General features: G+C 51.1%; 1 long non-coding RNA gene across 2 annotated transcripts; it reads left to right on the top strand.

The window, feature by feature from the left end:
• The first annotated feature begins 1555 nt into the window (after positions 1 to 1555).
• LOC144314712 (uncharacterized) lies at positions 1556 to 24313 on the top strand. Of its 2 annotated transcripts, XR_013380577.1 has the most exons (5): positions 1556 to 1690; positions 2547 to 2758; positions 12005 to 12130; positions 12674 to 12816; positions 22596 to 24313. It is a non-coding gene; the product is annotated as an uncharacterized LOC144314712 (long non-coding RNA). The 2 variants fall into 2 exon arrangements; XR_013380576.1 differs by lacking the exons at positions 12674 to 12816; positions 22596 to 24313 and having other exon boundaries at positions 12005 to 12659.
• Positions 24314 to 27513: the final 3200 nt, after the last annotated feature.

Raw genomic sequence — 27513 nt, 5'->3', positions numbered from 1 at the left:
ATTATGCAAGTTGGTTTCTTTTGCCCCTTTTTTTCCATTTTTGTTTTATTGTGGCGAAGTACAATAAATGTACCATCTTAACCATTTTTAGGTGTACAGTTTAGTGATATTCAAGATACTCATAAGTGTGCAGCTCTCACCACCATCCATCTCCAAACCTTTTCATCTCATGAAACTGAAACTCTGTCCCCACTCCCCTCCCCCACAGCCCCTGGCACCCTCCATTTGAATCTTTTTTTTTTTTTTTAAGATTTATTTTTAAATAATCTCTACACCCAACGTTGGGCTCACACTCACATCCTTGAGATCAAGAGTTGCTTGCTCCTCCAACGGAGCTGGCCAGGTCCCCCTCCATTCGACTTTTTGGCTCTCTGAATCTGACTACCCTGAGTACCCCTCGTAAGTGAGATCACACTGGGGCGCCTGGCCAGCTCCATCAGAGGAGCATGTGACTCTGGATCTCAAGGATATGAGTGCGAGCCCCACACTGGGTGTAGAGATTACTTAAAAAATAAAATCCTTAAAAAAAATAATAAATGGGATCACATGGTATTTGCCTTTCTGTGACTGACTTGTTTCACTCCATGCTATATCCTCAAGGTTCATCCATGTTGTAGCATGTCAGAATTTCTCCCCTTTTTAAGGCTGAATAATATTTCATCGTATGCATGGATCACATTTTGTTTATGCATTCATCTGTTGACAGACATTTGGGTTGCTTCCATGTTTTAGCTATTGTGAATAATGCTGCTGCTGTAAACACTGGTATAAAAATATCTCTTTGGGACCCTGCTTTCAATTCTTTTAGGCATACACCCAGAAGTGGAATTGCTCGATCATGTGGTAATTGAATTTTTAATTTGTTGAAGAATTGCCAGCCCAGTAGTTGTACCACTTTACATTTCTACCAATAGTTCCTTTGCCTTTTTTGCCCTCCTCTAGTTCCAACTACCGCTGCCCTGAAGCCTTTCAGGATTTCTCAACATGATGAATTCCACGAGCCCTGACAGTCCTTGGGCTGGACTACCCTAAAGCCCTTGACCCCAGCCTTGGTGAAAGCAGAGACCCCCTCACACACCACCAACTCCGCCCCAGCCTCCAGCTCAGAGTTGGTAGCAGAGCAGGAAGGGCTACCAAACACCACCTATGCACCAAGGGCCCCACTAGGTACTTCACACGCATCAGCCCCTTCACCCTCATCACCGTGCAGCAGTGTTACCCTGCCCACCGGGAGAGCGAGCCTTGGGAAGTGTCCTGACCTGCCCACGCAGACATTGGTGAGCAACGAGGCTGGGGAAGTGGAAAGAGCCAGCCCGGTGACGAAGGTCCTTGAATACATTTTATCTTGAGGGCAATAGGGAGCCAACGCAGGTTTTAGACAGGGAGGCAACATGATCAGACGTGGGCTGAAGCTGAGCAGTGGTAAGACGCCTAATGCAAGGGCCGTGTTGTCTTAGGCAACATACTGTGGTTCTCTGCACCTCAAGTTCCTCATCAGCAGAACAGGCTTAATCACAGTACAAGCTCCCGGGGAGCCGTGGGAGTTCAGTGAGATCACCAATACATGCAAAGCATTTACTGAGGCCAGCCGGGCACACAGCAAGTGCTCGAGAACCACCGAGAGTTGTGGGAAGTGAGGCATCGCCACTATTTTTATTGCAACTCTCACTGTTTCGGGGCAGCCTCCCAGGTAGGAAGGGGTCTTCAGCCCTCAGGAGCCTTCCCAGCCCGGCTCAGTTCCGGTGGCTTCTGTTGGATGACGTTTCTCTGCTTCCTGGTGGGGAGGGTGGGAATGGCAGCCACGCTTGCAGGTGCCACCTCCCTGCCCACCCCCGCCCTGCCCTCCCCTGCTCCTGCTCTCTCCGCCCCAGGTCTATTTCCAGCAGCGTGGCTGCCTGAGGCCAGCGCCAGGTGTGGGTGGTGAGTCAGAGCCAGGCCTGGTGGCCCCGGGGGCCTAAAGCTGTCACAGCCTCCCTCCCTGGGCCTTTCCCGGCAGCCCTCTGGGCACTTTAATGAGGGGAAGCCTAGACTAGTGCCCAAAGGTCCCTCATGGGTGTTCCAGAGCCCCAGCTAGAAGTGGGGGCAGGGGCCATGCCCGGTTCAGCTCCCCTCCTGCTATACCTAGGTCCAGACTTGGCATGCAGCAGGGGTGCAATAAGTGCTCACTGACTGAGTGAGCCAGCCTTTGCACAAGACTTTGGAGAAACAAGATTTGCTTTTGTGAAGACAGAGCATAGGTTCTAGAGACAGACAGACATAGTCTCTATGACCCTTGGCAGGTGGATTTGCCTCTCTGAGCCTCAGTTTGCTCATCCGTGAAATCGGGATACCATGTGTACCTTGTAAAGGACCTTTGCGAGGTGCAAATGAGGCCGCCTCGGAAAACGGTCTACCGTGCCTAGACTAGATCTGTAATAACATGGGCCGCGTTTTGTTACCCCTGTAACAAGTATATTTGTTGCTCTATCTGCTTCTCCCTGGATGTGAACAACGCCTGGGTGGGGGCTGAGTCTTACTTATTTTTGTTCCCCCCCCGCCCCCGCCAGGCACCGGGCCGAGCACAGAACCAGTGCCCCACCTGTGTTTGTTGCATGACTGCCTGACTCCAGCCAAGACAAGAGCCAGTGGGACTGGATGGTGGTGACTGTAGGCCGCAGCAGGCCACAGGCCACTGGAGTGCTCACTGTTTCTTCGGCACCCGAAGGCCAAGAGCGTTCGCGGCTTACTTCATCAAAATCTCACAGTGCCGCCTAAGCAGGTACTGTTACGATCCCCATCGTACAGATGGGGAAACTGAAGTTGGGGGGTGTTAAGTCGCTTGCTTATGGTCACATGTTGACCTAGAGGTGTCACTGAGACTGCGTACGGGTCTGCCTGGCCTGATGATGTTCTTAACGGTCCCAGAAGAGGAGGTTGGGAGGCACTGCCAGAGGATTTCCTTGCTGGTCTGAGCTGCCTTGAGGTGGCCTGATCTCGGGTCTCTGAAGGTCTGTCTGCATGTCTGCGTGTCCTCACCAGTACTGAGGACTCTTAGAGATGGGACTGCGACTCCCTCACCCTGGTGACTCCAGGGCTCAGCGGGGGCTGTGGCATACAGCAGGCGCTCCATGGGAGTTTCCTGGGTGAATGCATGGTCTTTGGCCTTCTCTGTTGACTGGGTCCCACACTGTTGAGATGGCACAAACCACTCCACTTGAAGGCACCGAATGTCCGGGCACCAGTCCAACCCAACAGCAGGTGAGGTGACTGCCTCCAGCAAAGCTGGCTTCTTAGCGTCAACACTGTCCTCCACTTCAGTCTCCTTGTCCAGCCCCAGATCCTCTCTCCCTCCCCCTGCCTCCCAGGACTTTGAAGCTCCTCTCCCTGACTCATGCCCCCACTCTCACGCCTGGCTAAGCAGGGACTGGCTTTCGAAGTCATTGAAGCGGCTCTGTGTCGGGTAGGCTGGGCCTTTTACATAATTTCTTGGATCTCTAAGCCTTTAGTTGCCATGCCCCAGCTTCCACCACAGTGCCAGACATGTAAGAGGTGCTCAATAGATATTTGAGTGACTGTCTTCAGGCTCAATGAATCTGCAGGTCTACTGAGCTCTCTGCTGGTAAAACTTTGGACTGGTGTGTTTGACCTTGGCATTTCTGGGCCTTGGTCTTCCCATCTTTGAAATGGATATGTTTAAAGGAACCAGCCCTGGCCACCCCAGTGTCTACTGCAGCGTGCTGGACGAACAGTGGACATTCCCACGTACAGCCTCCCCCGACTGTGCACACCTAGATTTTGATGAAACCAAAAAGGATTGCAGGGAAAGCCAAGTCCTAACGTGATCTGTGATCATCATGATTGTTGAACTAGCCGCTCACCATGGGCTAAGAGGAGCTCTACAATCCTCAAATCCTCATGCAGGAGCAAGACTGCTTCTGTTCTCTTTGAGGAAGCAGAATGGAGAGCACAGGGTGTGAATGACATCATTACAGGACTCAGTTGTTCATCTCTTGACCTATTTAACAACTATTTATAGGGCAGCTTCTAAATACCTGTCCCTTAGGGACAGGACAAGGAACGAGAGGTTCTTTTGGAGCTTATGCTCTGGTGAGAGACACAGGGAACACAAAAATAAGGATACATAAGAAATGTGAAGATGTTTTATTGTGATGAGTGCTATCAAGGAAGTCAACAGGGTGCTGGGTTAGAGGGGCAAGGGAATGGTGTTACCTTAAAGGGGAGGAGGCCAAAGCAAGCCTCCCCAAAAGCTTTGGGAGCTGCCAACTAGAGGATGAGAAGGTGCTGACCTTGCAAAAAAGCAGAGGGAATAGCATGGCAGGTCGAAAAAACAGTATGTGCAAAAATTGTGAAGAGGAAAGGGATAATTGTGGATGTTTTCTGTATTTTTTTTTTTTAAATCAGGGGCTCCTGGTGGGCTCCATTGGAAGGCCATACAACTCTTGATCTTGGAGTTGTAAGTGTGAGCCCGACGACGGATGTAGAGATGACTTTAAAAAAAAAAACACAAAACACTGCAATTCCTTAGTTATTAGTAGTGCCAGATTAATTTCTTCATTCAACAGAAGAGCCCCTACTGTGTAGCCAGCCCTGTGCTAGGCCCTAGGGACAAACAGAGCTGCTTGAAAGGGACATTCTTGTCACACACATCCTGGACCTGGCACCCCATGGAGATGGGCTGGTCTGATGTTTGCGAAGGGCTCCCAGCTTGGATCCTTGGGGAATCCAAATAAACCCCGCAGGTTCTGGCATCCCAGGCCTCCCGGCAGCCAGCAGCTCCAGGCCTGCATAGGAGAGAGGCTTCTGTTTCCTGCCTCTCCCTCCCCCACCCACCTGGGCACAGAGGGTCTTTCATCCATTGTTACTGCTTCCTGCCCATCCATCTCCAGCTGCTGGTCTGAACCCTGCAGATTTACACTGACAAGCGGATGCTTTTACCAAGACCCTCGAGGGGGACAAGGAGGGGAGTGGCCTAGGGCGACGGGGAGGCTGGGGGAGGGGGGGCAGAGCTTTGTGACAAGGAAGAGTTTCCTGCCCCAAAGAGGTGTTAGACCTGAGGGCTGAGACGGAGGGAAGCAAGCCTCTGTCCCCAAAAGCTCCCCCTTGCTGGGAGAGGGAGTGATTAATGACCCCTGACTCAGCAGGGCCCCCCATGCCCCTTGGACTGGGTTTGGGTTCAGCAACATCTTCCCTGGCCTCATTTCTGATGCGCAGAATGAGCACGGGCCTTGGAGTCAGGAGACCTGGGTTTATGGTCCATCTCTGCCAACCCTTCACTGAGACTTAGACAAATTTCTTAGTCTCCTTGGGTCTCAGTTCCCTCATTTGACAGGTGGGTCTAATAATCTACGCCCAGCAGTAATGTGACAACGAATGTGATCTCGTAGGACAGATGGTTGTAAAATGCCATAATATGAAAAACATTTTCTCCCCTGGGTTCTCTTATCCAAAGTAGGAGGTTACAAACTGGATCCTGGTAAGGGAGGCTTGATGGAGCACCTACTGTGTGCCAGCTGCTGTGGCAGTGTTGAAGATAAGGAGCAACAAGACTCAGTTCTTGTTCTCTCGATGGGGACAGACAAGCAAACAGACGTGCATCTCGTGTCTGGTTGAAGCCTTTGAGTGCACCAGCCGACTGTGGCTCTGGAGCCAGCCTGCTTGGTCTGTATCCCAGGTCTGTCATTTCCCTGCTGTGTGGCTGTCGGCAAGTCACTTAACCTCTCTATGCCTCAATTTCCTAAATATGTAAGATGAGGACCAATAATTACGCACCTCCTAACACTGTTGTCAGGATTAAATTATTTGATACTTGTAAAGCACTCAGTATAGCATGTGTTACGTACTATGCCTCAATAAATAAAAGCTACTATTAGTATAGAGTCTGCATTTTGCCCGGAATAACAGGAGTCTGGTGTCTGAGCTGGAACTGCAGTAGCCAAGCCTGCAGGCAGCTGATGCCCAGCAGACACCTGCTTGGGCACCAGGTCTCCATGGCTGGCTATGTCTGTCTGTCCTGGGACAGCGTGGGGTCATGCACCTGCAGTCCAGCCAACTGCCATTTGCATGAAGCTGGAGCCAGTCCCGAACCCTGAGATGCCAGAGCTTCGAGAGGAGAGTGGCAGCCACACGGTCTTACCGGGCTGCGAGATGTGGAACCGTGGCCGTGGGAGCTCGGGGCGCTGAGCCCGCCGCCAGGGCACCAGCTGATCCACCCCGCGCTGTCCCACGGGCTGTCCCCGGGCTGGCCCTGCAGGTGCAGGCCCCTGCCTAGTGGAAGGAGAACCCTCAGCTGGACACCAGTGCCCTCACCCCTGGCTGGGTGGGAGCAAGAAGAGAGGGAGCCTTGAGCCCCAAGAGAGAGGGAGGACTGGGAACAGAATGCACTGGGTGAGAATAAACCACTGGGACCTTCTTCCCCTCGGTATTGTGCAGGATTGGCAAGGGATGAAGACCCTTCGGCCCCATTCTACTCACATACACGTGGTCTCTGGACCGTGTGACTCATTTCAGATCAAAGCTAACTCAGGAAAGAGCAGAACCGCTGACCACCGCTCTCACCCTGGACTGTCAGGAAATGCTGCCCGGGGTTTCTTGTTCAGTCGTGACTAAGGAACCACCAGACCTGATGAGTTGGAAATAATCCTACACCTTAATTAATTAATTAATTAATTAATTTTATTTTTTAATTTATTTTTTATTTTTTTAATCTTTTTTTTTTTAAGATTTCATTTATTTATTCATGAGAGACACAGAGAGAGAGGCTGAGACACAGGCAGAGGGAGAAGCAGGCTCCATGCAGGGAGCCCGATGTGGGACTCAATCCTGGGACTCCAGGATCACGCCCTGGGCCGAAGGCAGGCACTAAACCGCTGAGCCACCCAGGGATCTCCCCACGTTTTTTTTTAAAGACCCATACCTTAATTAAAAAACAAACTATCACTTAAAAAAAAAAAGGTCGTTATTACTGCAGGTGCTGCTGAGTCAACACAGAGTGGGGAGTAGGTGGCCTAAGGGACCTCCAACCTAGCCGGGAGGGAAGTCCAAGAAGATGGGAAGAAGAGCGGAGCCTTAGGTGGTGAATGTGAGCAAACCAGCAACAGGAAGGACCCTCCTGGCAGAGGGCAGGGGAGTGAGCAAAGGTATGCAGGTGAGAGACGGTGCTGGGTGCTCCAGGGGATGCAAGTGAAGATCCAGACGAGGCACAAGAGGCACAAGAGGCAGACTCGGAACTCGGGTCCCGCCAGCCACCCCGTTAAGCTGTTGGGTCACGATCCTGCAGATCACGAGAGGGTTGTAAGCTGTGAAGGGACAGGTTTGGAGTTTTGCCAACCACCTTGGCTGAAGCGTGGAGGATGGATTTGGAGGGCGGGGGACGGTGGGCCTGAGGACAGGGAGATCACACAGGAGGCTGATGTCGTAGCGCTGTGAGTAGTAAAAGGGAGGAGAGGTTTCCTGCCCCTTGGTGTCATTTTATTTTATTTTATTTTATTTTATTTTTAAGATTTTCTTTATTCATGAGAGAGAGAGAGGCAGAGACACAGGCAGAGAGAAGCAGGCCTCTTGCAGGGAACCTGATGTGGGACTTGATCCCTGCACCCGGGATCACACCCTGAGCCAAAGGCAGACATTCAATCGCTAAGCCACCCAGGTGTTCCTCTCAATGTCGTTTTATTTTTTTATTTTTTAAAAGATTTTATCTATTTATTCATGAGAGACACAGAGAGAGAGAGGCAGAGACACAGGCAAAGAGAGAAGCAGGCTCCCTGCAGGGAACCTGATGCGGGACTGGACCCTGGGAGTCTAGGATCATGCTCTGAGCTGGAGGCAGGCACTCAACTGCTGAGCCACCCAGGTGTCCCTTGGTGTAGTTTTAAAGGCTAAGTGACAGTCATCCTCCTAGAGAGCCCGGTACAGTGCCTGGGACACAGTACGTGCTCACAGCCAGCAGGAAACAGCTAAATGCTGAGGGGTCTGGACTAGGGCTGTGGTGGTAGGGATAGGGTAGGGGGCTGGCTTGAGAAAGATAAATCTGCAGGAACCATTAACTGACCGGATATGGGAGTGAGAGAAGAGGAGTCCGAGACTTCCTTCGATATTTATGAAGTAGCCACCATGTCTGTGAGCCTTCTTTCAGCTGGTGATCTAGCTTCATGCATCCACCAATTTTTGCTGAGCACCTACTACGAGCCAGGCACCTTCCTAGCTGCTGAGGCTATAAAACAAAGCAGAGCTGGTCTCTGGTGCCCTGGAGCTCACTGATCAGACTTCATGAACAATGGAAGGACCAACAGATGGCCTGAGACTGCGGGGGCCTCGGGAGCTGCCTTCCAGCAGCATCCCTGGCAACCTGCAAACTTCTCAAACCTCCCATGCCCCCAACTGGATTGCCACACCTGCCCCTACCGCCCCGCACGTTTCCCCACCTCAGGAAATGACACTGCCACTCACCAGGTGCTCAGGCCAGAAACCTGGGTGTCCCTTCTAGTACCTTCTTCCTCTCCACCCTCTTCCCACCCTCGTTCCAGTCCATCTGCAGCTCCTATGAAGTTTCTTTCCAAAATATACTTTGAGGGATCCCTGGGTGGCGCAGCGGTTTGGCGCCTGCCTTTGGCCCAGGGCGCGATCCTGGAGACCCGGGATCGAATCCCACGTCGGGCTCCCGGTGCATGGAGCCTGCTTCTCCCTCTGCCTGTGTCTCTGTGCCTCTCTCTCTCTCTGTGACTATCATAAATAAATAAAAAAAAAAAAACAAAAAAAAAAACAAAATATACTTTGAGTTCTCTCCCCATCTGAGCCCAGCCCCCCTGGCACTCCTGCTCAATGCCATTTCCACTGCCTGGCTGGTCTCCGTGCTGCTTGACCCTCCCCTTGTTATCCACACAACAGGCAAGAGCAAGCTGCTGCTGCATCTTCTTTTTCTTTTCTTTTCTTTTCTTTTCTTTTCTTTTCTTTTCTTTTCTTTTCTTTTTTTTCTTTTCTCTTTTCTTCTTCTTCTTCTTCTTCTTCTTCTTCTTCTTCTTCTTCTTCTTCTTCTTCACTTTTTAAAGTAATCTCTATGCTCAATGTGGGACTCAAACTTACAACCCCGAGATCCAGAGTCACATGCTCTACCTATTGAGCGAGCCAGGAGCCCCAAGTACAAGCTTCTGAAGAGGCAAATCACATCTCCTGATGCCACTGCTGAAAACTTTGCTTCAGTAGCTTCCCGCTGACCTGAAATCAAATCCATAAGCCTGCAGCCCCCAAAGCCAGCAGAGGCCTGGCCCTGCCACCTCCTGCAAGTCCACACCCCGTCCTCCCTGCCCAGCACTTCCAGAACCACCAAGCTGCTTCCTACCTCCAGGGTTCGTACCTGCTGGTATCTCTCCTGGAGATGCCCTCCCGCCATCCTTCTCACTGTCCAGTCCTGGCCGCAGTGGCCCCTCCTTCCGGAGGCCTCCCTGACTATCCCCCAGCCTCCTCATCTCAGCACCGCTTATTTCCCTTGGATCCCTTCTCCCAGTCGGCAGTTACTTTGTCGACTTATGTCATGGTCTCTGGACTTCTTGGACTGGGACCCTTGAAGGCAGCACCCACTGTCTCTTGCTCCTAGGGTTCCTGCAGGCCTGAGGAGCACCTGCCCACCACCCTACTAACACTGAGTCAGGTCCAGCAATCCCCGCAGCGCCCCCCAACTCCCCTTTGTTCAACAGACAGCACTCTCTTCTCTCCCCAGCCCCAGAGGAATAACTGTGGGTTATCTTGTCATCTATCAATCTCTAATAAACCTGGTTATTTTTAGAACAGGTGAAAGCAACGATCTCACATCTCGGAGAGGATTTTCCACTCACATCTGACTTTCTACTACAATTTGGTTTCCTGTGGTGGTTACGGAGGCTGTCAAGCCAGCAGGCTTTGTTATTCTGGGGCGTAGAGAAGGGCCTACAGAGAAAATCAAGCCTCCCCACACCTCTGCATGGAGTGGAGGGAGAACCAAGGTGCGCAGTGCAATCCCCCAGTGGACAGTGGGAAGCCCAGAGGAAGCCTGGTGCTCTTCACTTGCTGTGTGACACTGGCCTCCTCATGTTCCCTTTCTGAGCCTCAGTTAGTCCTCTTTAAAGGGAGGGATGGGGGGAGGGAGGATCCCTGGGTGGCTCAGTGGTTTGGCGCCTGCCTTTGGCCCAGAGCGCAATCCTGGAGTCCCGGGATCGAGTCCCGCGTCGGGCTGCCAGCATGGAGCCTGCTTGCCCCTCCTCCTGTGTCTCTGCCTCTCTCTCTCTCTCTAAGTCTATTATAAATAAATAAATCTTTAAAAGAAAGAAAGAAAGAAAGAAAGAGAGAGAGAAAGAAAGAAAGAAAGAAAGAGAGGGACAGGAGGATTAATTACTAAAGACCTCTGACTGCTAAGAGTTGGAGGGAACCATGAGCCAGTGGGTTTTTTCCGTCCCTGGACATCAGTTAGATGACATCAGTTCTTTCTATGAATGAAATGTACTCAGTGCCTCTAATAGCACAGATGCAAATATATGTAAATTAATACAAATAAAGGACCCCCACCCCCACCCCAAAGCTCCTGTTCATAGAACCGAGGTCAGACCAGACCTGGGGTGGAGGGAGAAACTTAGCTCATGCTTTCACCCTGCTTGGATCTCTCCCCCCACACCCCATTCTGCAGAGAAGAATCTGAGGCCCATGGAAGAAAAGTGATTTGTCCACGGTCATGCTGCAAGACTGACAAAGTGAATTAGCAGCCAGGTCTCTCTATTCTGGCACTTTTCTCACCTGGCCTTCCTGCCATTCAGCCACAAGCCTGGGGCTGGAACCCAGCTCTAAGGGAAGGGAGCTGTATCTTTTGGTCAGCACAAGGTGGACTAGGATAAACTTCCTGAGGAAGTTCAACCAAAATGCTCTGTCTGTGGACCAGGAGAGGTCCTTTTGCTTATGTGATCAGGGTGAGGATGTCCTTTGAGTCTCATGTTCAAAATTGGGATTTAAGGAGATTATTCCATAGAGGGGACAGTGTATGCCAAGGAGAGATGCAGACAACAGGAAAGCACTGCCATGCTCAGGTGTCCCTGCTTATAAAGACAACTTGGAGATAAGCCCTCACAGAAAAATTCTGGAACCTCCCCTGCCTGTAGGATAGTGCACATCTAGGGAAAGAGTGAAGAATAAGCCTCAATAGCTACCTGGGGACCAACATGCCCAAGGCCAGAAATGGTAAGCTAAGGAATCCAGACTTTTTTCTGAGAGCGATAGGGAGCCATTGAAGGTTTTAGAGCAATGAGAGACGTCATTGAATTCATGTTTAGGATGAGAGAAATTAGTTTGAAGACTGGAGCAATAGTCTCAGTGGTAAAAGGAAAGACCTGAACCAGGTCAGGGAAACAAGGGTAATGCATGGACATTTGTCTGAATGGAATAGTCTGAGCTTATTTGGGTAGGGAAGCAAGCGAGAGGACTGGGAACAGTAGGTTTGCTTCACCCGGAGAGGAAGGGAGCTGAGGCCTCTCCTCTCCATCCTTCTCATGACTGGCTATTTCCCCAAGCTGGTGCCCAGGAAGGCGGAGAAGGGGGTGCCCAGGTCAGTGGAACAGCTGCCTGCCAGGAATCTGGGACAGGGGGCAGCTTGACTGTTCTCTGGGGACTTTTAGTCTATTTCTCTAAATCATTAAGGACAGACCTGAGAGCCCTAGAGGACCACAAGCCAAGTATTTCTCAAACATTTATTTAGGACTCACTAGGGCAAAGTATTAGTGTGGGGGACAGATATGCTGAAACCAGATCTTCTGAATCTCAAACTGTGACATGAGTGGTACATAGGGTTTTTTTCGGGTGTGAGATTTATCTATATGACAAGCACTTTAATGACATCTGTTATGGGTGGAATTATGTCCCCCCAAAAGATAGGTTGAGGTCCTGACTCCCAGGACCTCAGGATGGGACCTTATTTGGGAATAAGGTTGTTGCAGATATAATTAGTTAGGATGAGGTCATATTGGAGCAGAGTTGTCCTTTTGTCCAATAGGACCGCTGTCCTTCTAAGAAGAGAGCTGCAGCAAGGGGAATACCATTGTTGACAGAGGCAGAGACGGGAGTGACGCTGCTGAAGACCAAGAGGTGCCAAGGATCGATGCCTACCGCGAGAAGCTAGGTAGAGGCAAGAAAGGACTCTACCCAGAGTCTTAGACAACATGACCCCGATGACAGCTTGTTTTCAATCCTCTAACCTCCAGAAGAGAGAGAGAGAAAGTATCTGTTACCTTCACCCTGGCTTTGTGGTGCCTTGTTACAGTAGCCCTAGGAAACCAATAACACATTGAAGAAAAATCACATTTAACTTTTGTCCATTGCCCACACTGATCACTTTAAAGGGGGTACCTTTTCTAGGACAGACAAAACTTGTTCAAAACTTGTTTACAGCTCCCCAGTGCCTGGGTGATGCTTGGGGGGAACTCCTTGCCTGGGGCCTGAATGCTCCCCAGCACTTTGCCCTCTGCTATCGGAGCCAATACACCATCTCCTTGGGGGGACCCTCCCTCTTACTACCCCCAACACCTGTTCCCTCATCCTTTTCTTTGGGGTGAAGAACAGCTGCCTGGTTTTGAATCCTGGCTCCCCCATTTCCTAGAGTCTAGCAGTGACACCTTGGTTAAATTTTTATCCCAATGCCTCAATCTTCTCACCTGTAAAATAGGAATGACAGCTGCCCCTATCTCACAGAGTTGAGGATGGAAAGGAAGAGCAGTTACTCTTGCCTCCCTTACGCATGGTGTACCGTCTTCCAGGAGGCCTCTCTGCCCGCTGCCCCCACCCCGGTCACTGGATTGTGTCTCCCAGGTATTGTACCTGTCTCATCATATCTCTGTCTCCATCAGATATGCACTGCTCCGGGAAGGGACCACCCTGCATCCCTGCCTCTGAGCACACAGCAGGTGCTCAATAAATGCTTGTTGAATGAACTATTGAGCAGAGAATTGACAAAGGACATCTGGGAGGTAGAGCGTGGGGACAGCTTTCATAATACAGTCTGCCCGTCTGCCTAGAAGTGAAAGTTGCACTACTAGTTCTGAGAGCATGAGAAAGAAAGTGAGAACTAGAGAGGAAAAAAAAGGCAGAGGGCAGGGGGCTGAACCTGCACCCTGCTCCAGCACCCCGATCTTGCCCCCCAGCCCCAGCACATCCTGCCCCCCCCCCGTGGTGCCCCTCCAAATGCTGTCACCCACGCACACCTACCCCATCCCCAACCAGCAGCTTCCTCTGACACACATTTTCCATTGCTGGGCGGGGTAGAGCAGGTTCCAGGTGAAAACAATCTCGGGGGGGTTCCTTCTCAGGGTCCTTCCCCCCGTCCCTGTCCCTGCTGAACTGTTCACAGCCCCTGACGTCCACGGCAAGTGTCAGTCTGGGGCCAGAACATTCAAGGCTATGTGAGGTGTCACCTGGTGGCTCGGATCAGGTACAGGGCAGGGGGGGTCAGGATGCTGGCTCCGCTGCGTTTGAGCTGTGTGACTCTGGGCAAACCCCTTCCCCTCTCTGAGCCACCTCTTCTGTAAAAGGGAATAGTAATGCCAGTCATCTGGGACTGTTGTGGGAATTACATGGGACGATGGATAGAGCATGAGTAAGCTCTACCAATCTGATTGTTTGTGGGAACAGGGCTGGAGTGCAGTGGCAACAGGGAAGGTCCCCTGCTTCAGGCCCGGCACCATGCCAGGCACTGAGAGGTTGCAAGTGTTTGGTTGCTGAGTATGGGGGAGTGGGGCCTAGAGCCTAGTGGCAAGAACACAGCATGGGAGTTAGAGACCTGAGCTTGCAGCCTCACCCCTGGCTCTATGATTTGGCATGTCTTTTTTCCTCTTGAAGCCTCAGTTTCTCTGACTCAAAACAGCAGGACTAACCCCAATGCTCTCCAGGTCGAAATCTCAGACCTTGTGCTGTGCTAAGTGAAGGAAGGCCAAGGAAGGCTGGTGTGGTCTTCTGAGTGTCACCATTTCTTTTTTCTCTTTCCCTCCCTTCCATCCTTCCTTCCCTCCCTTCTTTCTTTTTAGTATTTTATTTATTTATTTATTCATGAGAGACACAAAGAGAGAGGGAGGCAGAGACACAGGCAGAGGGAGAAGCAGGCTCCATGCAGGGAGCCTGATGTGGGACTCGATCCCTAGTCTCCAGGATCAGGCCCTGGGCTAAAGGCGGCGCTAAACAGCTGAGCCACCCAGGCTGCCCTCTTTCTTTCTTCTTTCTTTCTTTCTTTCTTTCTTTCTTTCTTTCTTTCTTTCTTTCTTTCTTTCTTTCTTTCTCTCTCTCTCTCTTTCTTTCTTTCTTTCTTTCTTTCTTTCTCTTTCTTTCTTTCTTTCTTTCTTTCTTTCTTTCTTTCTTTCTTTCTTTCTTTCTTTCTTTCTCTTTCTTTCTTCCTTTCTTTCTTTCTTCTTTCTTAATTTAAGTAAACTCTACACTCAACCTGGGCCTCAAACTTACAACCTGAGACCAAGAGTCAAATGCTCCACTGATTGAGCCAGCTAGGTACTCCTGAGTTGTCACCATTTTTTTTTTAAGATTTTATTTATTTATTAATGAGAGACACACAGAGAGAGAGGCAGAGACATAGAGGGAGAAGCAGGCTCCTTGCAGGGAACCTGATGTGGGACTCGATCCCTGGACCCTGGATCACACCCTGAGCAGAAGGCAGATGCTCAACCACTGAGCCACCCAGGCGTCCCAAGTTGTCACCATTTTTAAGCCACTCTGGAAACCCTGAGCTAAGATCCTGGTAGGGGGCTAGTCTTCCTTCATTTCCTCCCACCAGCTTCTTTTGCAGGTTCTCTTGTGTCACTGGCCAGCCCACATCACTGGCCAAATCATCAGCCAGGCTGCCTTCTTCTGGCTTCACAGCCCCTGTTCTTCTTTCAAGACCAGCTTGGGTGTTCTTTCCTCGGGAAGCCTTCCCTGACACTCTGGGACACCTGGGCAGCTTCTGCTTGGAGCTCCCACTGTACCTCCTAGAACCCTCCATCACCACACTGACCTCCCTCGCTTAGACAAAGTATCTGTCTATCTCACTGGATTTGAAGGAAGATCTGAGACTTTCTTACCCATTGGTGCGCACCGAGTGTCCAGCATAGGACCGGGTAGATGACAGGATGGGGGGGAAATGAGTGAGTGGAGGAAAGAATGAGGGAATCAAGAGATGGATGCTGGAGGAGTGGACAGGTGGACAGGGTATGGATGGCTGGTAGGATGGACGGATGATTCTATAGGCAGGTGGACAATTGATGAAAGAGGTAAGTGAATACTTAGCTACTGATCATGATTTTCAGTATCACGCACATCCCTGCAGGCACCAGACACATACTTGGACTCGCCAGGGCCCAGGGCACTCCCCTACCTTCCAGCCATTATACCAGGGCTCTGGTTCCTCCTCCAAAGCATGGACATGGGTCTAAGTATCCTCCTGGGACTCTCAGCACATGAGAGCCAGGGTAAGCTGCCCATTAGCACCTCCCAACCGGTGCGGCCTGTTCACAGCTCCCCACAAAGGAGAATTTTACAATTTACCATCAGTCACTGGTTCTCTTTGGCCACCCTATCCTCAGGCCATCTCAGGGACCCTAGACGAACAGGAGTCAGAATCCATTTTGAGGGCTCGTTGCCTTCCCCTAATCTGCCCCATAGAATCAACTAATGTAGAAACATTACAGGATTGGAGGTCAGAGGACCTCAGTTGAAGATTTAACTTCTCAGCCCTCATCAGCTGCTTCACTCTAGGGAGTAGGGATTGGCTAAGAGGCAGAGCAGGGCAGCAGGCAGAGACAGGCTTTGGAGCTACAGAGATGTGGGTTCAAAACATGCCCCATCAGGGAGTGTGACCTCGGGCAAGTGATCTAACTCTTGAGTCTCTGTCTCCTCATCTGTAAAGTGGGAGAAACAGCACCATTTGGCTCGCAGATCTGTTGTGATCTGTTGTGAAAATCAACAGACCTTGATCAATGCTGCTCAGTGAGATGCTGCTCAAAGCCAGCCACCTGCAGCTCCTGAGCCCTTGAAATGGGGCCTGGCTGAATGGAGATGTGCCCTAAGGTGTCAAATACACACCGGATTTTGAAGACTTGGGGAAAAAAATGTAAAAATCCTTAAGAATTTTTAGCTCACTTTTAATTGATGATATTACACATTGATAATATTTTGAAATATTGGGTTAAACAAAATATATTACTAACAATCTTTTATTGCTGTTACTCAAAAGTCCCTCTGCTACGCAGGCTTCCCAAGCCTCCCCCAGAGTGTGACGGTTTCTCCTCTGCTGTGCCTCAGGGTTTGTACATGCTCCTGTAATGGCTTTTAGCAAATATTGTGGTTGTCTGTTTAGGTGTCTGTCTCCCCAACTAGTCCATGAGCTCCTTGGGGTCAGGAGCTCTATCTTGGTCATTTCTGTCCCCAGCTCCCTGTACAGAGCCTGGCAAGCAACAGATACTCTGCAAATGTTAACCAAGTGGGTAAATATGTGTATGTGAAAGCAGTGTGAACTTTCATCATTCTACCCTACCTGGAGTCCTTGATGAATTCAACAGGCTACATGTCACGCCAAAACCATGATCGGAGCCTTGGCAGGAAACAGATGGTGCGCTCAAGTTGAGTAGTTTGAAGAGACTGTAATCAAGAGACTATTAACAAATCATGGTCAGGATTCAGGGAAACCAGGCGGGATGGTGCGGTATCCTAGGGCTGGCAACACTGGGAAGCTGTTACCACCTATAGCCTGAAGGATGGAGAGAGAGAAGTTACCCAGACCTGGGGTCAGAGATTTGCATGGGGCCGCCTGACAGGAGCCAGAGCCCTTGGGAGAGGGACATGGCCAAGCCATGGCAACCCTGCGAGAAGGGACTGGGGAAATTACTATACACCCTCTGCCCTCCTGCCCCACCCGACCAGAAGCCAAAGGGCAAAGGAGGCCATTGACGTCACCCACAGAATTCACCTATCAGGGCACAGAACAGGATGGAGAAGGGCAGAGAGGGGTCCTAGGGGGGAAATAGAGAAACCCAGTGCTGTAGAGAACGTTACACCCCCAGCATCTTTCAGGGCCTCTGGACATCCTTATAAAGTGCAAAAAAATGGTCACAGCCAACCACAATCTTTAGGTAAACAACTACAGTATGTCAGGTGCTGTGCTAATCCGAGTTCAGGCTCAGAAAGTCCAAGTAATTTGCCCAAGGGCACACAACAGGAAGTGGCACAGCCAGGAATGGGACACAGATTGGCCTGGGGCCTCAGGTTCTTATCACCTCTTCTCAGCTACGTGGCAGGCACGTAGCTACATTTGAGCCCTTTGTCTACATTACCTCTAATCCATCAAAACTCTGCAAGGTCGTGTCCTTTATCTCAGAGAGGTTGAGCAATCTCTCCAGGGCCACACAGCTCCTGGGGGATGGGATGGACTCAGAGAAGTAGGGTTGGTGACATTGCCATTAATTAAGGCAGGTGACTCGCTGATTGCATGGTGGCAGCCTCAGGGATTTATTTAGCCCCAACGGGTGGAGCCACCTCTCACCAGGTGCCTCCTGGAGTCACTCCCCAGCTGCAACCACAGGATTTAGATTTTCAGAGCTGGGCAGGGCCCTCCGCATCCTCTAGGCTGGCTCTCGCCTGTGACTCTGAAACTAATAATTGCGGGAGTGACAGCCATGGACTTCCAGAGCCCCTGGTATGTTCTCCCCCCCAACCCCGTGTGTTCATTCGATGTTTTTCTCTGCATGGTCACTAACTCTGACCATGACTCTCCCTTAGGACCATATAGGGTCTTGTAGGCAGGCATCACAGGCTGCTCAGCTTGCAGATCAAGAACTGAGTCCGAGAAGGAGATGGCTTGTCCATGGTGACACAGCAAAGCTGACCCTGTGCAGCCCGAGGGCCGTGCATGCAGCTAAGAGCACTGGTTTTGCTGGGATCAATCTGGCTCAGCACTGGATGTAGTGACCCGGGGCTGGTCACTTTTCTGTGTCTTCTGTTCCTCATTTGTAAAATAGGGACGGCCGTATCTCCTTCATGTGGTGTGAGAAGGATAGAATGAGTGATTGTACAAAAAGCTCTTACAACAGAGACTAGAACATACCCGGCGTTATCATTCTACCTCCCATTCCACTGAACTCTCTCACCACATCCGGGGAGGTTCTTAAAATTGTGCTCCTGGGTGACCCTGGCTTTAGTGACCGATTGAGTAGCTGCCACCCGGCCGTGCACTGAGTGTTACATGCTCATGCTTTCCTCCTCCAGCCCTCACTGTACCCCCAGCCCCACTTTGCAGGCAAGGAAACTGAGGCTCAGAGACATATAATGACCTGCCTAGGCCTTCACACCTCAGAAATCACAGCCAGGACGACCACACCCAAGTCGAAGCCGATAACCACCCTCTGCCAAGTGCAGGAAACCCAGATTGTTATGATTATTGGTATTGTTGTCCAAAACAATCCTCTAGACAGTGACAATGCAGCAATCATGGAGGGTGCTTATTTCCATTGGCTCCGCGATCATTCCCCCCCCCTCCACCCCTGCGGAGGGGGCCTGGAGCTTTAAGAAGAAGCTCCTCGAGGCAGGATGAACAAACAAGCAGTGAAAAGCTCGCAGCTGGGCCCCAGGTGCTGGGAGAGAGAGTGGGGCAGGAAGCGGGCAGGCCATTTCTTTCTTTCCTCTTCTTTCTTATTTGTTTGAGAAGCAACTTGACTTTCTAAATCGGTCATTGTCACCCGTTGGCCCCCGCCCCACCTGGGCCAGGGCCTCTGGTGCAGGGGCTCAAGAGGAAGCTCTAGAAGGCAGGAGGGACACGGGTCCTAGGTAGAGCAGAGCCCAGGCCCTAGGTGGACCTGGGGGGCCTCTTCCCTGCAGGGACTCCCTGCAAGTGGCCAGTGCCTGCCTGCCGGTGTGACCTAAGTCTTCCAGGTCCAGCTGCCAGGGGCCCCTCCTAAAAAGGGACGTATCAAGGCATGGCTCTGGCATCAGATCTGCTATGGCTTCCAAGCTCTGTGATCTCCCCTCTCTGAACCTCCGTTTTCTCACCTGTAAAATGGGTAGGGTTGCTGTGACAATGAAACAGAATTAAATAACGTGGCCAATGTAACCCTTGTAGCACATTTACTATCATTTGCATATTGACTGGAGGTTCACTTGAGAAGCCAGTAGCTATTGGGCATTGACTATGTGCCCATCGCTTTTAAAGCATCCTACACCTATTACTGCATCTAATCAGCATGATAACTCTCTTTCCACTTAACCGATGAGAAAACTGAGGCACAAGAGAGGCCAAGTGTGTTGCACACGCAGGAGTGGGTCTACATCCTGCAGGATGTTAGTATAGTCTATACCATACTGGGGAACCCCTTGAAGAAAAATAATATGAAATTATGAATACAAAATGACGGGCAAGGCCATGCAAGTGAGCCACCTGAGGCTTAAACTTCTTGAGCCTGACCTTTATTTTTTTTTAATTAAAAAAAAAAAAAGATTTTACTTATTTATTCATGAGAGACATAGAGAGGCAGACACAGGCAGAGGGAGAAACAGGCTCCCTGGGGGGAAGCCTGATGTGGGACTCAATCCCAGGACCCCGGGATCACACCCTGGGCCAAAGGCAGCAGCTCAACCACTGAGCCCCGCAGGTGGCCCTGAGCCTGACCTTTAATCTCCCCCTAAGCTTTAGATTGCACAGCGAGCCTGTGGCACAGCCCAGGTGGCCAGCTCCAGGACACGCATGTGCCATAAAAGCACTATTAATGGTAGGCGAGACAAAACGTGGCTACCAAATGCCACCCAGGGTGCCAGCAAATAAGAGGCGAGGCTTCCACTGCGCTTGCTGTGTGCCACATATAATTTAACCCTCCACCAACCCGATGAGGCGGGCAACATTATCAACAGGCCCATTTTACAGACCAGGAAATTGAGGCTCAGAGAAGACCCAGGGCTTGCCCGAGGGTACAGCATTAAGAAGCAGCAGAACAAGACTCGCACCAGGCAGCCTGACTTCAAGGACTCTTCGTTGAGCCACTATAAGAACTGTTACCGCCCTGGTCACTGGGGATCGGCGCCTCCAGCTGCAGGTCCTCTTATCCCTTATCTGACAGCAACTCGGGGTGTGGACGAGACACCCCGGTTTTGGAGTTGTTGTTTCCCAGACTTGTGACATCTCTAGCCTCAGTTCTCTCTTCTGTAAGATAGGATTGGATCCTTTATAGGGTGTTAGAGTCTGGACGGATTATTACTTTACATGTCTTGTAATGCACTATCAGTGAACCATGTATTATCGCTGGATGTTTCTAGACATTATGGCTGCCCTGGATCATACCTCCCAGGGTCGTTCAGAGGACCAGAGGTGAAGACAGATGAAATGCCTGGTCCATACTAAATGATCAGCACCGGCAGAGATCGCCGGCATGGAGGCAGAGGAGAGGAGATTTTGGAATAAAGAGCACAGGACCAGGTGTCAGGCAACGTGCATTCTTGATGGATCTCTACCACCAGCTGGTTGTGTGGCCTTGGACAAGTCACTTCCCTCTTTCTGGGCTCAGTTTCTCTGTTTGCAAGTTATATGCAGTGTCCCCCAGTGCATGAATGACATTGTCTCTAAGGGCTTTAACAGATTGGATTTCTGTGTAAGAGCACAGGACTCCCTTCGAGGGCCCCCTGAGGGCTGCTCCTGTGGAGGCTCCCCACTTCCCTGGGGGTGGGGGTGGGGTTCTTCATGGCTATCCTTGAGACAGAGAGGACAGCTGGCAATGAACTCTCACATCTCATCTGCTCCAACAGAACTACGGTGTTGTGGCTCAGCATGGGGGCCCTGCAGCCAGATGGCCTTGATCTAATAATCTGCTTCCTCATCTGTGAAACGAGGATGAAGATAACAGCCTTTCTTATCCCCATTTTACAGATAAGGAGAGTTAGGTTCCAGGAGGCACCAGACTTGCTGGAGGTCACAGGTCCCATCTTTGGAATCCTGGAGTCCTCACCCCATCCCAAATGGCCGGATCACACTTTCCCTCTGCCTGCCATCCTCTCTTCTCTCCTTCACCTGCTAAACTCCGCCAGGGGGAGATCAGGCCCCTGGGCCAGCCCCGGTGCCCCCACTGATAAGCATGGTGACTCTGAGCAAGCCGCCTACCCTCTCTGGGCCCCCATTCCCTCATCCATGTAAGGGGGACAACAGTCCCTACCTCATATGCGTGGCACACCCAGTACCTGACCCACTGTGGGCACACATGAAAGGTCAGCTGTTTTTGTCTTCACCCAGCTCAAATTCTGACTTCTTAGGGGGCTGCCTGGGTACCCCCAGAGGACCGAGTTTCTCTGGGCTCCATAGCCCAGTCAGTCCCTATGGCACTTATCACTTTAGGTCATCACTATCAGCCATCGCATCTCTATCCTGCACTACCTCAGGCTCTTGTGTTCTAGCCTTCTTGACATTTGCCATGTCTGGCACAGGGACTGTTATACAGCAGGTGCTCAATTAAGGACTGTTGAAGGAATGAGTGAATGAATGATACCCCAGTGGTGCTGAATTTATTGGCTGTATTTTCCGTCCTATCAGGACAGCAGGAATCCATGTGCTATTACTTCTACTATTTCTTCCACCAGCACTACACATAGCTCGTATTTATTGAGCACTTACTACGTGCCAGATCCTGAGATAAGCATTTTCCAGAGCCATCTGACTCACACCTCGCAGTCACCCTCTGGGGTGGGTGTTCTGTTGGAATCATCATTTCACAGCTAAGGAAACAGGTTCTGCTGGAGGAGGAGGGAGCATCTATATTGACTGAACTAGGGCCCATGGCCCTTCCACCCCGGTGAGGGTGGGTGGGTGGAGCCCAGAACAGTAGGAGCCTGTCACCCCTTCCAGAATTTGCCTCTGTTCCCTCCTTGCAGGACTTCTCTCCTCCCTGGAGCTCTCTCATACTCCTTGGTCCCCTTCTCAAGTTCTGTCCAACTCTTAGATGTTGGTGTCCTCAGTTCTGCCCTCAAGCCTTGGACTGAACCTTGGTACAGCAAGTAGGGCCTTTCCTTCTGAAGTGTGAGCTGACAAAATGTGAACATGTGGGCATCTTTCCTGGGACTGGAAGAGTCCTGTCTGCCATGGGAGAGAAGGAGGCCCATTCATTTTTTTTTAAAGATTTTATTTATTTATTCATGAGAGACACAGAGAAAGAGAGAGACAGAGACACAGGCAGAGGGAGAAGCAGGCTCGATGTAGGAAGTCTGATGTGGGACTTGATCCCGGGTCTCCAGGATCACACCCCAGGCTGACCGCGGCGCTAAACCGCTAAGCTACTGGGGCTGCCCAGGAGGCCTTTTCTTTCTTTAAGAAAAGACAGGCAGAAACCAGCAGAATTGACTGAGGGGCTGGTGGGGAGACAACACAGACATTATTAGGAACCCTGGATCCAGCAGTGCCTGAAGCTGACACACTCAGAAAACTCCAAGGTAAAGGAGCCATTACATTCTCAATGTGTCCGTTAGCTTTTAAATCCTCCCCCCTCCCCCTCACCTGGTTTGAATTGTTTGGATCACTTAAAACCAAAGATTCCTAATCCGATATTCTCTTCTCTCTCTGTCTGTCTGTCTGTCTCTCTCTCTAGGTTCCCGTGGATGATGCTGGATCTCAACTACTCCCACATCTGGGGGGGCTGGCACAGAAGGCTCTTGAACAAATGGATGTCTGACAGGTACCCAGAAGGTGACCTTCCCCGACTCCTTTCCTGGGTTCCAGAGACAGCAAATCCAGTTGTCCTTACCTTCTCTCCCTCAAACTGTTCTGCCATAAACACTGCTGTTCTGTTGTAGAAAGTTCCCTCCTGTCTGTCCCCTTCTCCTGCCCCTTGCCATTATCTTGGTTCACGCCACCTTCAACTCACTGCAACAACTTCAATCTGTCTTCTCTTTCCTCTTCCTTTCATCCACTCTCCATACCTATTACCACAGCGATCTCTCTAGAACCCACACCTGACCGCATGGCTCTCCTGCTCCGAACACTGCAAGGCTCCCAATTAACTTCAGGACAAAGTCAAGCTCCCTATGGTGGCACTGGAAGCCCAGCCCAATTATCTTCATCCTGCACCCCTCTCTTCTGCCCACCCTGCATTTCAGACATATTTCATGCCCTTCCCCTGAACCCACTACATACTTTCTTTTCCCAGACTTTTCTCCCTGAATGGTCTCTGCTTGGAATGTGCCTCCCCTTCTCCCCACATGAACCACAACCATTCCTCAGAGTCTTCTCAAGACTGACTCCTCTGAGAAGTCCTCCTCCCTGTGTCCCCTACCCCACTCCCCCCACCCTCAGAGCTCCCAGGACACCTTTGCCTCTTGGCTAACTGGACCATGGACTGCCTGAGGGTAGGATCTCCCTCTGCACCCTTGTGCCCATGAGGCAGGATGGGGTGTGCTCTGCCAGAGAAGGTGAATTTCCAAGTGGCCCTTCTCATGGGGATCCTTGGAAACTTACTGGTTAAATCTAGTTTGCTTCTTGATTAATCCTCCACCCTTCAGGACAAAGAGGCACCTGGGGAAAAAAATATCATAATTTCAGTTCTTTGCATGTGCACAGTACTTTAGAGCTTACAAAGTGTTTCTGGGTTTCTCATTCGATCTTTCCATCTCTACGGATTGTCAGGGAAGGTGTTCTCAACCCCATTTCACAAGTGGAACTTGCTTCAGTTAAAGATGGAACCAATCTCCAGTCTTGGGGGAGCCCCTGACTCTCAGACTATCAGACTTTTTTTTTTCTTAAGATTTTATTTATCTATTCTTGAGAGAGAGAGAGAGACAGAGACAGAGAGAGGCAGAGACACAGGCAGAGGGAGAAGCAGGCTCCATGCGGGGAGCCCGACGTGGGACTGGATCCCGGGACTCCAGGATCACGCCCTGGGCTGAAGGCGGCGCTAAACCGCTGAGCCACCCGGGCTGCCCCCATCAGACTTCCCTGATCCAAGCCCTCCCCAACCTCCCCATTTCCCAGATGGGGCCCGGGAAGCACAGAAGGCCAGCAGCATCCCTGGATAAGAGGAGAGAACGCGGCTTCGGGATGGGATGGGGCCAAGAGCAACGTTAATGACCCCAAGGACAGCTACCGCCCTGATGGTGCACGAGCATTCTAGGGCACTTCGCTACCATTACTGGCTCACCAGGAAGGGTCAATCATTCTCACTTTTCAAATGAGGAAACTGAGGCACAGAGAATGCGAGAGACTCTCGCCTCTCTTAGGGTCTTCCCGATGCCTGGGTATTGATTGGTCCCGCACCTACTTTCCCATCTCTTTCCAGGTCTCCGCGGTCCAGCGCCGGGAGGGCACCCGGCCTCCCCCCTCCCCCGACTCCCCCAGCAAGGGGAGCCGGGGGCGCAGCGCGGGAGGGGCGCGGGGCGGCGGGGCCGCAGTGCGCGTGCGCGCCACCTCCCCGCCACCTCCCGGCTCCCCGGTCCCCGGTCCCCCGCGGAGCGCGACAGGTGCGCGTCGGGGCCGCGGCGGCTGTGCCCGCGTGGGCGCGGGCGAGGGACCCGGGCGGGCGGCGCCCCACGCCCCTCCTCCCTCCCTCCCGCCCTTTCTCCCGTGGCTGGTGGCAGGTGAGTGGGTGTCGAGGAACCGCCAGGCAGCGGAGAAAACAGGACGCCGCAGAAATCAGATTACTCACCTGCAGCTGCGACTACCCAGCGCTAATAAAAGCTGAGCTTCCTGTTGTTTCTTTATTACCACCCTCTGCCTCCCCCAGCCCGGCCCAGCTCCCAGCTGCAGCCAGGGCCCTAACTGATGGCCAGAAACCAGCGCCGTCAGGGGCCGGGACCACTCTGCTGCCCGAAATTCCACCACGTGTGCAGCGTGCCCCCAAAGTGGCCCTCCATCACCTGCAGGAGAATCACCTGGGGTGCTGGTTAACCAAGCAGGTCCCCAGACACTGCTTTGCACCTGCTGAATCAGAATCTCTACAATTAGGGCCCAGGAGCCTGCGAGTTCATAGCGATCTCCGGTGATTTGTATGCAGGCTAAAGTCTGAGAACCACGAAGTCCAAATGTTGTGGGTTCACTTGTTTTGTTTTGTTTTCTGGACTGACACCTACAAGTTAGGGATGGATCCATCTCCGAGATTTATCCGAGTAAGTCCCTGATCTCAGGGCCTCTGTTTGCTCATCTGTTAAGTAGGTATGAAAATACAGACTTCTTGGACTGAAACAGTCTCAAACGAGATCATATGCTTAGCAGGAGTTCAGGTGGTTGTTCTGGAAGTTTACAGTCCCACCAGGAATAAAAACTGAGCTAGTATGCTGAGGACCTAGGGGGTGGGCAGGGTGAACGGGAGCTATAGAGACCTTGGAAGGGCCATAATTCACTAGAGAGTGCATTGGGAAAGGAAAGCCCTTCACCGTGGAGATTCTCCAAAGTTCAGTCCTACCATGCTGGGAAAATGTTCCTGCCCAGGGCACTGACCAACCCCGATGGCTAGATTTGGTGGCTTCTTTGGTGCCTCTCTGTGACCTCTGACTTTGGGGTGGGCCACACCCTTCTCCTTCAAGCTCTCACCTCCCTCAGCTTCAGGAAGATCCCACGTTCCTATTGTCCTCCCACCTCACCATCAGCTCTTTTGCAGTCTCCCCAGCTCCTCTTCCTGCCCCTGGGATCATGGGCACCTTGCACTACCAGAAGGGTTCTCCCTCCGTACCTTTCCTGGACAACTTCACCCACTCCCAGTTCCCTTCTCCAAGCTGAGCTCTGCCTGAACTCCTAAGATGTAAATGCAGCACCTCCTAGCATCTCTGCTTAGTGACCCCCACGCACCCCAAAGCAACTCAACCAACTCTGAATTCATGATCTTTCTCTCCCCTCTAACCTGCTTCTCCTTCTGGGTTCCCTCAGGGTATCACACCTGGATATTATCCCAGATGATTTCTCTCCTTTGCCCCCACATGTGGTCTTCCAGTCCAATCAGTTTTACCTTCCCAATTGTTCTAGAATCTGTCCTATCCACTCCTCCTGACCCTGTGTCCAGACCTGCTAGTCCAGGACTCTGTCATCTCTCACCTAAATTATTTTAACAGCCTCTTAAACAGGCTTCCTGGCTCTGGTCTTGCCCCTCACTTTATCCAGATGGAACTTTCTGGGACACAAATCCTGCCTCTGCCTGGTTTTAAACCTTCAGTGACCCCTCAGAGCCACTAGTATTCAATCTAAATTTCTCCTCCCATTCAATGCTCACCTAGGCAGAGCCACACGCTCCTCTCCACTGGATCTCCTCAGCACTTCGTACAAACAGCGACATTTAGTGAGCTCTTTGCTAAGTGTTCAGTAGCATGGTGAACCAGTTATCTCTATTTTTTTATATTTTATTTATTTATTCATGAGAGATATAGAGAGGGAGAGAGGCAGAGACACAGTCAGAGAAGCAGGCTCCATGCAAGGAGCCCGATGTGGGACTCGATCCCGGGACTCCAGGATCACGCCCTGAGCCAAAGGCAAGCGCTCAACCACTGAGCCACCCAGGCATCCCAAACCAGTTATCTTTAAAGCTTTGTCTCAGCCTCATAGCATTGCCAGGAGTGTTATTCCCAATTTACAGATGAGAAAACTGAGGAAGAGAGAGGTTGGCTATCTTGGCCCAGTCACACAACTAGTCAGTAGCAGGGCTGGGATTCATTCCCAGGTCGCTCTGGCTGGGATTCATTCCCAGGTCGCTCTGGCTCCAAAGAGCTGCCGCTCTTCACTGCTCTGTTTTGAGCCACCTCCTCCCAGTTGGATCATGTTCTTTCCTTTTCTATCTTCCCTTGTGTCTAAGAGAGAGCCTGGCATATGGCGGATGATTGTTGAATGAATGAACAACTATCCACACTCCCATTTGGTCCTTATAACAACCCTGGGAACTACAGATGTTCTCAATTTTTTTTTTTTTTACGTTCTCAATTTTTGTTTATACAATTTTTGATGAATACCTGATTTATGAATACCAGCATCTGGGGACCCACTGCTCCAACTTATGAACTAGAACTTCACCAGCACCATTGAGACCCCCTGTGTGCCTCCTGTTCTGTTCCCTGCCTCCCTCCAGAGCACAACACAGTACAGAATTTTGTGGTCACCGTCCACTTGCTTTGAAAAAAAGGGGGGGGGTGTTGCCATATAGGGATGGATTGTATACAACATATTGTTCAGTTTTCTTTTTTACCTTTATATAAACGGTACAATGGGAGATCCCTGGGTGGCTCAGCGGTTTAGCGCCTACCTTCGGCCCAGGGCATGATCCTGGGGTCCCGGGATCGAGTCCCACATCGGGCTCCCTGCATGGAGCCTGCTTCTTCCTCTGCCTGTGTCTCTGCCTCTCTCTGACTCTCATGAATAAATAAATAAAATCTTTAGAAAAAAATGGTACAATGCATAGACATTTCTCTTTGGCTTGATTTTTTCACGTGTTGCTATGTTTCTAAATATGTGACTGCATTTTGGCTGGTATTCGTTCATTTTCTCTGCTGTCTAGTACCCTACTGTCTACATAGACCTCAGCTACTTCATCCACT

Source organism: Canis aureus, chromosome 5 (genome assembly GCF_053574225.1).
Source record: "Canis aureus isolate CA01 chromosome 5, VMU_Caureus_v.1.0, whole genome shotgun sequence".
NCBI lineage: Eukaryota > Metazoa > Chordata > Mammalia > Carnivora > Canidae > Canis > Canis aureus.
Note: the sequence above shows the minus strand (reverse complement) of the source record. Positions and strands in the feature narration are given on the sequence as shown.